Source organism: Hipposideros armiger, unplaced genomic scaffold (genome assembly GCF_001890085.2).
Source record: "Hipposideros armiger isolate ML-2016 unplaced genomic scaffold, ASM189008v1 scaffold_141, whole genome shotgun sequence".
Lineage (NCBI taxonomy): Eukaryota > Metazoa > Chordata > Mammalia > Chiroptera > Hipposideridae > Hipposideros > Hipposideros armiger.
Window position 1 is genome coordinate 2,999,103 of NW_017731491.1, and position 11,016 is coordinate 3,010,118.

The window sequence follows — 11,016 nt, forward strand, 5'->3', positions numbered from 1 at the left end:
AACCTAAAATTCTAGTCAAACCATAATTCAAATGTGAAGGGATAATAATTTGAACACACATGGTCTCCAAAAATTTATCTCCTACACAAGTAAATTTCTCAGTAAGTTCCAGAAGGATGATCTCCACCACAATGAGGATAACATGGGTCCATGAAAGAGGGGCTCCATTATAAGTTAGAGACCAGGGATGGACATGAAGGAAGTCCAGGATAATAGTTCTTAGCAGGTCTCAAGAGTAACTCATCTATATTGGAGCAGGAGGATAGAAAGCTTCAGAGGCAACATTACCAAGATAGCTGTGTTGGACCATATTGAGAGCAGTGTTAGAGTTATTCTGCAAACATTGAGCTTGTGATAAGTACATAGAAAACCAACCTACCAACAAAGCAAGGTCATTTTTAATGCCAGGAAAAACAGAATTGTCAAAGAAAGGACACGTAATCATGGCATACTCTATGGCTTAGCTGTGAACAATATTACGTGGTTGTAACAAGTCGAGCACTGAATATTGATTCTTAAAAAGTGTCATAAAACTATATTGGGAGGATGATGGAGGATGCGTATGGGAGTGTGTGTATATTTTGTTTGCTGCAAAATATAGCAAACTCCTATTCTATAGTAAAGAGTCTATAGATAATATCTAACATAGGAACACAAAAAATGACAGTGTAAATATCTTGCTTAGAGTTATGGAGAGAAATACCAGGAGAAAGAGGTAAGGGGGTTCAAGTGGTGGCTTCTAGGGTTTGGGGTTGGGGAAGGATGGAGCAAGGAATTGCTGAATGTTATTATACCCTTATAGTTCTATTTTATTTTAAAATGTATGCACTTATACTACGTTAAAAAGTCAATTCCCGGGGCTGGCCGAGTGGCACGTTGGTTAAGAGCTGGCTTGGGACACCAGCTCTGAGCAGCAGGGCCCCAGTTCGGATCCCACATGAGGGCCAGTGACACTGCCCTTTATAGCTAAGATGGTGAACAACAGCTCGACCTGGAGCTGGGCTGCTGTGAGTCACCGGCGATGGCATAGGTTGCAGCCCCTGCTGTAGTGGGCTGCCATAAGCTACCGTGTGTGGCCAGCAGCTAGCATGAGCGGCTGGCAGCCGTTGTGAGCTGCCAAGAGTCGCCATGAGCAGCCGTCCAGAGGCCGGCGACCAATCTGCCTCACCCGGGAAGAGCGCAATGATAATACCATCATGGGCCAGTGAAGCAGCGTCCTCCACAACTAGACTGAAGAACCAAAGGACAGCAACTTGTCTGTTCCCCTTCCCCTGATTCCCCAGAGCTGTTCCCCTCCCTCAATTCCCCAATAAAATCTTTAAAAATAAGAAAGGCAATTCCCCCCAAATTTATCTATTAATTAAAAGCAATGCCATCATGATATTTTAAAGAAATTGGACAAACTTGTTAGAATAACTGAATTAATTTTGGAAACAAAGAGCAACAGGAGGGGACTAGCTTAATCAGATTTTATGATATAACATGAAGCCATAGTCATAAAACAAGAATGATGATGCTACAGGAATAGATACATAAACCAGAGGAACAAAATAGAGAGCTCAAAAGTAGATGCGTACATCCATAGGAATTTGATATAAGATGAAGATGACATGGTCAACATGGAGAGGACGAATTATTCAGTAGATGATGTCAGGAAAACTGTCTCACTATTTGTAGACAAATAAAGTGTGATTCCTATCACCTACTATACCCTAATCTGCACTCCAGAGGACTTAAATACCTGTATGGGAAAGATAAAAACACAAAAAAGACAGGAAACCCACTAGAAAAATGGACAAAGACTATCAGTGGGTAATTCACAAAGGGAAACGCAAATGACTCACAAGCATGAGAAGAGATGTTCCGATTCACAGGTAATCAATGAACTGAAAATTAAAACAGTGAGATACCGTTTTATACCTATCAGAGGAGCAAAAATTAGAGAATTAGAAAATAGCAAGTGATGGTGGGAATTAAAGAAATGAAAATGCCTTTGCATTATTATGGGAAAACAAACTGGTACGGGTGTTCTGGAAAGAAATGTGACAGAATTGGGCTCATCAAGGATGCAAAGACCCAACAACCAGCAATCCCACCCCAGGGTTCTCCAGAGAGTTCTCAGGTCCATAAGGAATCATGTACAAGGATGTCCACTGTAGCTTTGTTGTGGAAATGAGGAGTTGTACATGTGGCAGCTTGAGTAGGTCATAAAAACAGAGTGTTGAATTTATAAAAGAAAGAAAGAAACAGATTCTTAGACCAATACTATTTATGTATTTAAAACATATGCAGAAAGCAGCATGTATTTCATAAGAATACATACATATCCAAGGGCATATTTCAAATCCCTAGCAGTGAATAGATGAGGGGAAAGAGAATGTAGACTAAGATAAAGGAAGGGTTAAAATACATGAAGAGCCTTCCATAGGATATGTATGCTATGAACTGAGGAATCTGATAAGGTCAGTTATCAGCATGGAAGGCATCCCAGGCCCCAACATTTTTTTTTCAGCAAAAATCTCAGTGGAATTTCTTGGGGACTTTGCAATATAATTCTAAAGTTTTTCTGGAAGAATAAATAATGAAGAAAAGTTCAGAAAACTTCAAAAAAGAAGAGCATCTAGGGATGACTTGGCCTACCAGATAATAGAATGTATGAATAATGTAGCAGTCACTAGAACAGTATGTTACTGGCACAGGAAGAGACAAAAGAATCAATATCACAGACAAGAAAGGGCAGAAATAGACCCAAGAACTTAGCAAAAGCTACTAGATGGTAAGAGTCCCATTTTTGATCAGTGAGGGAAATAAATGCTGGATTTTACAACAAATTATATTTGAAAAATTGACTGATGATTTTTGGAGGATGTTAGAAAATATATACAACAATAATGAAGACCTCTGAGAGTAAATCAACTTTGTGTTTGAATGCCAGTTTTGCCAATGATTAGCTGTGTGAATGCACATAAGATGCTTAACCTCTTTAAGCCTCATTTCTCCCATATGTATAAACGAGGTAATAAAAGTGACTACCTCCTATGATGGTGAGGACTAAAACAGATAATGGGTGTTAAAAAATAAGAACATGGTGCCTATCACACAAAATGTGCTCCATAAATGTTAGCTCTTATTATTTCTAACCCTTACCACACACCAAGTAATGTACAAAATGAAACCATAAATGTTCCGGAAAGAAAATAAATGAGTATTATTATAATCTTGGGGAGCAAAAAGACTTTCTAAATATGACCCGAAGGGTAGAAAACAGGAAGGAAAAGAAAACGGTTCTGACTGAAAAAACAAACAAACAAAAAACCTTCTTAATGTTAAATCCCACCACAAACTTAAAATACAAATGGCAATCTGGGGAAAATATATGCAATAGACAAACAGTTAGTATCTCTTACCAATTGAGAAGGAAAAGATGGATACAGCAATTGAAAAATGTACCAAGAACATTACCAAATAAAAAGCAAACAAGTGATTACAAATACAGAAATAGAGGGGGAAATGTTCAACCTCCCGAATAAAGAATGCAAATTAAAATGGAATCTCATTTTTATCTATCAGATTAGCACAATAGATTTTCATGATACTTAATATAACACAATATTCCTTTTGTGTGTGGCTTATTTCACCTAGCATAATATTGGGTTGTCGGAAAAGTCATGGTGTATTTTTTTCTGTTTTTCGTTGCAAAAATGCATCATGACTTTCCCGACAACCCAATATTTCCAAGGTTCATCCATGCTGTAGCATGTATCAGAATTTCATTCTTTTTTAAGGTTGAATAATGTTCCATTGCACATATATACCACATTTTGTTTATGCATTCATCTTTTGATGGACATTTGGGTTGTTTCCAGCTTTTGGCTATAGTGAATAGTACTGCTATATCTGAGTCCCAGTTTTCACTTTTTTTTGTTTTTTTTTAAGCTGAGCCATCCTGCTACCTGTTGGCAGCTCAGCGGCTGCTCAGCTTGGGCCGGGAATCGAACCACTGTTGCTCAGAGCTCAAACTCTTGAATGAGCTCTTAACCAACTGAGCTACTTGGCCGGCCCAGTTTTCACTTTTTTTGAGTATATATCTAGGCATGGATTTGCTGGATCATATATGCAAATTCTATGTTTAACTTTGTGAGCACCTGAGAAACTGTTCTTTTTCTAAAAGTCAGGTTTATTAAGGAATAATTTACATACAGTAAAATTCACTTTTAAAAAAAATATTCATTTGTTTCTGAATTTACTCCTTCATTCATTTAGCAAATATTCATCAGACCTTTACTAAGTACTCAGCACTGTTCCAGGCACCAGGTGAACAGGGTAGACAAGCCCATGACCTGGATGTAATTCACTTTACAGGTGCACAATTCTATGACTTTTGTCCAACACGTGTAGTCACGTAACTTACCACCACAATTAAGATATAGAACAGTTCCATCACCCCAAAAAGTCCTCGTGTGCTCCTTTGTAGTCCATTGCAAACCCTTACACTTAGCCCCTGGCAACTGCTGATCTGATTTCTGTCCCTACAGTTTTTACTTTTCCAGACTGTCCTACAAATGGAATCATTGGAGCTTGGTTTCTCTCATTCAGCAAAATTTATTTGAGATTCATCCATATCAGTGTGTCAATAATTCGCTTCTTTTTATTGCTGAATATTATTTCATTGTATGGCTATCCCATATGTATTTATTCAGGCACCAGTTGATGGACATTTGGTTTGTTTTTAGTTTGGGGCAATTATGAATTACTCTTCTATAGGTGCTTGCATACAGGCCTTTGTGCAGACATATTATTTTTATTTCTCTGGGTAAATACCTACGTGTGTGATTTCTAGGTCATATGGTAAATGTATGTTTAATATTTTAAACTGCCTGTTTATTTTCCAAAGCAGCTGTATCATTTTTGCATTCCCACCGGCATGTATGAGAGTTTCAGTTGTTCTGTATCCTCTACAACATTTGGTATTGTCAATTTGTTTATTTTTATTTTAGTCATTCTAATAGGTATGTGGTGTGGTATCTCATCATAGTTTTAATTTTTCACATCCTTAATGGTTACTGATGTTGAACTTTTTTTCCATGTGCTTACTACCTTTTCCTCTTATTTGGTGAAGTGTATGTCTTATCCATGAAATTTTTTACTAACCTTAAGTCACAAATCTTTTCTCCTTTATTTTGTTCTAGAAGGTTTATAGTTTTATGTTTACATTGAGATCTATAATTCATTTCAAGTTCATTTTTATATATGGTACAATGTACGGATCATGGTTCTTTTTTTTTTTTTTTTGCATATTGATGTCCAGTCGTTCCAGCACCATTTGTTGAAACAAACCTGTTTTTAATTGCCATTGTATTGTTTAAAATAGCCCTTTTCCTCATTTGTACCAAAGTCTGGTGAGGTGTGGGATGTACAGGTGACACACTTGTACTATTCTTCATAGTTTACAAAGTATTTTTGATTATATAATCTCATTTGACCCACAATCAACCCTGTGAAGTAGGAATAAAAATGTTATTCCTCCTATTTTTCAAACGAAAAGACCCAGAATAGCTAGCGCTTGGCCAAGATGGCAAATCTTTCAGTGCTATTTTCAATATATTATTGACCTTCAGTGAACACTGAACTGCCTTCTCCAAGATCCAAGTTACTCCCATAAATCTGTCCAGTACTCAGGAGCCCTGGAAACAAAATTCAATACTCAATACTTAATGTTGACCTTACTGGTCCTTGAAAACTGGAAAGGCTAAGAGATTTGGTGCAACTGGGATCCAAGAGGATGGTCATTTGGACTAACCATAGGAAGTGATCACATGTCTCAACTCTGCTATGTGAACTGACCACAGACATGCAAACTGCATTCTATAAAAACATATTAGAAATCTTTTCTTTAGAATATTCCTGAGCTTTAAGAAGAAAAAAACTCTGTTACCAGGTAGTCCAAATATAAAAGCAATAAATTGATTTGTTTTATGTTTTTGGTCATTTTATCAGTCCACTAGACGCCCCACTTTTTGGAAATACACCTACATATCACGTCATTGGAATGGTCTCTTGGGAGCCATTTTGCTACCACCTGGCTGCTTTCCTGGCCATAGCTGTTTGTAGCAGAGGTGGACACATTGCCCAGGTTGATGATTAGATTGTTTCTTTGGGGGAATTTAAGATTGGACTGAAACAGATAATCAGTCTGCAGTTGACTGAAATTTTAACATGTGAATTGGGAGTTATACAGCAGTCACATTCTGCCTGTCAAGTGGATTGGAGGAGAAAAAAAAAAAGCAAATAAGCAGGGAGGGAGAAGTTGGGACTCAAGCCTGCTTCACTGTTCTTGGTTCCAGATGTTTTCAGTGGCCTTGCTGCATACCTGGCCTGTGGTGCTGTGAAAGCACCTATCCTTTAAAAATTGTCCCCCGCTCCTTTGGCTTTTCTAAGCTAGTTCAAATGGATTTCTATTACTTACAACCAAAGAGTTCTAATAAATACAATACAGGTAAATTAAGTTATCATGGAGTAGAAAGACATGGCCTTGAACTGCTTTATGGGGATTTAAAAAGAGAGCTGACTTTTGGAGCAATGGGTGCTATAACCAGGAGACAAAAATGTATCCCCTTTTATTTTTATTTTTTAAAAGATTTTATTGGGGAATTAGGGGAGGGGGACAGCGTTGGGGAATCAGGGAAGGGGAACAGACAAGTTGCTGTTCTTCTGTTCTTCAGTCTAGTTGTGGAGGACATCGCTTCACTGGCCCATGTTGGTATTATCGTTGCACTCTTTCCGGGTGAGGCAGTCACTTGCTGGCCATTGGACGGCCGCTCACGGCGGCTCACAGCAGCTCACGAAAGCTCACGCCAGCAGCAGGCCAGCCCCACTGCAGCCTACGCCGTCGCTGGCGACCCACAGCAGCCCAGCTCCAGGTGGAGCTGTTGTTCACCATCTTATCTGTAGGTGCACCATCACTGGCCCTCATGTGGGATCCGAACCAGGGCCCTGCTGCTCAGAGCTGGCGTCCCAGGCCAACTCCTAACCAACGTGCCACTTGATCAGCCCACCCCTATTATTCTTTATAAAATAAATTTCATGAACGGTTAGGACAGCTGAGCGAACATCCGCTTGTACAAGGAGAACAAGGGAGAATATTATCCAGGTTAAACTATCATTTGTTTCCAATTGGGAAGGAGCAGGAAGGAGGATGGATACAAGAAAGGGAAGCCAGTGGAGGAAGAAAGGATACATCTGACATGGCGCGGTGTCTAGGAAAATTTTATTCATTCACACTTGGAGACTCCTTTATCTTTGAATTAAAAAAAAATGCTGATCAACTGCCAAGTATTATTTTGTTAATTAGATACTCTCTGTGAAATTAGCCTTCTGACATGTTTCCAACCATTTCTGAGGCAGCCCCTGTGAAACCCTGACTCTGTCTTTACAAGCAGGATTAAACACTATGGCCTCGTGTTCTCCTCACCCAGAGGCTTCGTTTCTCTGCCATGTTCCTGCCTTTGCCATTGCTGTGATGAGCAGAATCAATGATGCATAGAGGCGGGTGGGACAATGGGGCTGATTCATGGTTGGAGAAAACAGAATTGTCAAGCAAGCACTGGCCCTTCTTTTTGCTAGGGGCACTGCGATGTTCAGCTGAAAGCATCTTGTTTGCATTCTTCCAACCAGTGGATAAGCATCTAAATGGCAGAAGCAAGTGTTCCCAAGGTCCTTCAGGGCCCATAAAACAATCCTGAGATATGCTGGCAGAGATTATGCTCTTTGTAAACAAACAGAGAGAGGTTATTCAAACAGCTGTTAATTTCATTAAGGAGCTTCATTTTAAGGTCCCAGAACAGGCGTTTCTTCTTATGTCAGGATTATCTCTGAGTTTTATATTTGCATCTGCTCCTGGTAGCTTAGCTGGGATGTCAGGTGCTAAGCTTACATTTGCATTGGTGTTTTTGGCTTGGGTTTCAAAAAGAATTTACCTTTACAGCAGACTAAATTTGACCAAAATAAATTTGATGGGTAATTTCGGACTATTTATCTACATCTTTATTGTGATCATATTGTACATACTATTTTGTGAGCTTTTAAATTGAGCACTATAATATGAAAAGAATTTACCAACAAATTTTACTCTACAATATCACTTCTAATGAATGTGTTGTGTGTGACTATATGAATGAAACATCATTTGACTTGTGGATGGAAAAGGGGCCACGTATTAAACCTGACAAGCTCAGAAGACTGAAAATAACCACACAGGATGGCCTGAACATAAAAATTCCTAACTAAGGTGGGTCATGGTGAGAAATCACATCCTTTGCCTGTAGCTTCCTTGACAAAGTTCAGTCTTTACTTTAAGTGAGCCTATCTGTCATCTTTTTGCATCTAAGATAACATACCCTTGCAATATCAGAGTGATCTCTTTTTCCAGACCCCCAGGGGCACAACCCACCACACCAGAGCAGGAATCTACAAAATACCTCATTGTTATCTCTTCCCCAAATATTATCTCTTGTTCCCCACATATTATCTCTAAAATGCTATTAACTATCCGGTACCCACCAATGTATTTAAAAGAAGTGTGTGTCTCTCTATTTTACTTTTCATCCAATCCCAGAGATTTCCCTGCTTTGCTTTCTCCCACCCCCTTAATCTACAGCTAATGGATTTCATATAACCCTCCTCCTTTGATTCTAAGGTATAAAATAACTTGCAAAACAGCCATTTTCCGGAGCATTTTCTCAATCCGTTGAGACTTTGCTTCCCTGCAATTGTCATCATTTTGGCTCAGATAAACTCTTATAAGCTTTCTCTTAGGCTGGATGTTTTTTGTAGACAAACTAGTCCCTTGTCATTGGACTTTTATGTTGTTTTCAATTTTTCATAGCTATAAATTATGCTTTAGTAACAATTACTGAAATCTTTATACATTTCCCAAGTCTTTGTACATTTCCTTAACTTCCATAGGAAAAAAAATCCTGGATATTGATGTCTGGGTCAGAAGAGATATACATAGTTATAGATAGATAGATAGATAGATAGATAGATAGATAGATAGATAGATAGATAGACAGACATACAGATATATTTTTTACTGTCCTAAATTGTTTATTAAGTAAGAATTTTACAAACATTACTCATATTAGCGGTAACGGTGGAACTGGAGAGTATTGTGCCTTCTCCAAGCCAGATGGTGAGAACCAGGGATAGTATGGTGGAACTTGTGGTCCTTTCCAAGGCCTCAGCTCTTGCGGCCTACAGATGTCAGCCCTCACATCTCCCTGTGCTTGTGAACTGGTTTGGTGATCCACACTGGGTGTCAGGATTCCGTCTGATAGCTTTATGGAATGGATCAATACGGATAACCTCAAAGAATTTGTAGGTGGAATCTTCACCGACCCAGTAAGAATTCAGGACTCTCAGAGCCCCACAGTGGCATCCAGCTAGCTCCTTGGCAACAGACTGAAGCTTTGAGCAAACTTGAACTATTTAACCCCGTAATGGTCAGGCTTGCCATAGGCCACACCCTTAGGAACTGGGCGTTTCCGCCAGTCCGATATATGACATGACCATGCTTGGCTTTGTATCCGAACCTGCGAGCTTTATCGGGGGCCGGGTTGGGTGGGGACCCTTGTGAAACGCAGAGAGCTGGCGGGACTGCCAGCAGCGCACCCTGAGAAGAAAGTGCATTACATCAGACGGCTTCTTCCTCCCTAGCTCTTGGATGCACTTGTAAGAGCCCATTTTGGGTTACCTGATGGCTGCGGCCAGACCAAAAAAAAAGCAAGACATATATATTTTTAATGTTTTTTACTCATACTGAGAAATTGCCCTCCATAGTGCATTTTATACTTCCTCCAAATTTGAGAGTGCTTTCCTTTACACACCCCTGGCTCGTCAATAAAAACTTAATTTAGTTAATTTTCTTGGTTTTTCTAGGTAAGTGATCATATAATTTACAAATAATAACTTCTGGTTTTTGTTTCATTTACCAATTTATAATATTTCGTTGTTGGTGAGAATAGATAAATGGGTGTTCTCAAGCCCTATGAATGTAAATAGGTAAGTATTTTTTAAGGATAATTTGAGAGTATCTGTGAAAAAATTTTAATTGCATATCCTTTGACCTAGCAATTAGAATTCTAAAACACTATCCTTCACAAGTGAATAAAGATATATGAATAGAGGTATTCAGTGAAGCACTTGTTTTAATAGCAAAAAAAATTAAAATAACTTAAAATTAATCACAAATAAATTATGGTATATTTATGCTATGAAATATTGTGTAGCCATTGATAAGAAACAGGTAGATCTCTAGTACCAACCTGGAAACCAATCCATACTATTTTGTTAAGTTTAGAAAATATTTTGCAGAATAAAAATATATTATGATCTCTATTTTATTTTTCAAAATCCAAGTATGTACACTCAGAAATATATATGCCTGAATATACATAGTAAAGTTTTTGTTGAATGTGATTACCTCTGAGTAATGGAATTAAGAAAATAATGGGTAGTGTTTAATTTTTACTTTATATGTTGTTTTGTTGTTGCTTTTATTTATTTATTTATTTTATTTTTTAAAAGACTTTTATTGGGGAATTGGGGGATGGGAACAGTGCTGGGGAATTGGAGGAAGGGGAACAGACAAGTTGCTGTCCATTTTTTTTGTTGTTCTTTGGTCTAGTTGTGGAGGGCGTTGCTTCACTGGCCCAAGTTGGCACCATCATTGCGCTCTTCCTGGGTGAGGCAGATCAGTCGCCGGCTTCTGGACGGCCGCTCACAGCGGCTGCTGGCCGCTCATGCTGGCTGCTGGCTACACACGGTAGCCCATGGCAGCCTACTGCCACAGGGGCTGCAGCCTACGCCATCGCTGGCGACTCACGGCAGCCCAGCTCCAGGTAGAGCTGTTGTTAACCATAGAGCTGTTGTGTCACTGGCCCTTATATGTGGGATCCGAACCGGGCCCTCTGGCATTCCAAGCCAGCTCTTAACCAACACACCACTCAGCCGGCCCTG

General features: G+C 39.1%; 1 pseudogene; it reads right to left on the reverse strand.

The window, feature by feature from the left end:
• Positions 1-9,139: 9,139 nt before the first annotated feature.
• On the reverse strand, positions 9,140-9,741 carry LOC109386868 (60S ribosomal protein L15 pseudogene; annotated as a pseudogene).
• Positions 9,742-11,016: the final 1,275 nt, after the last annotated feature.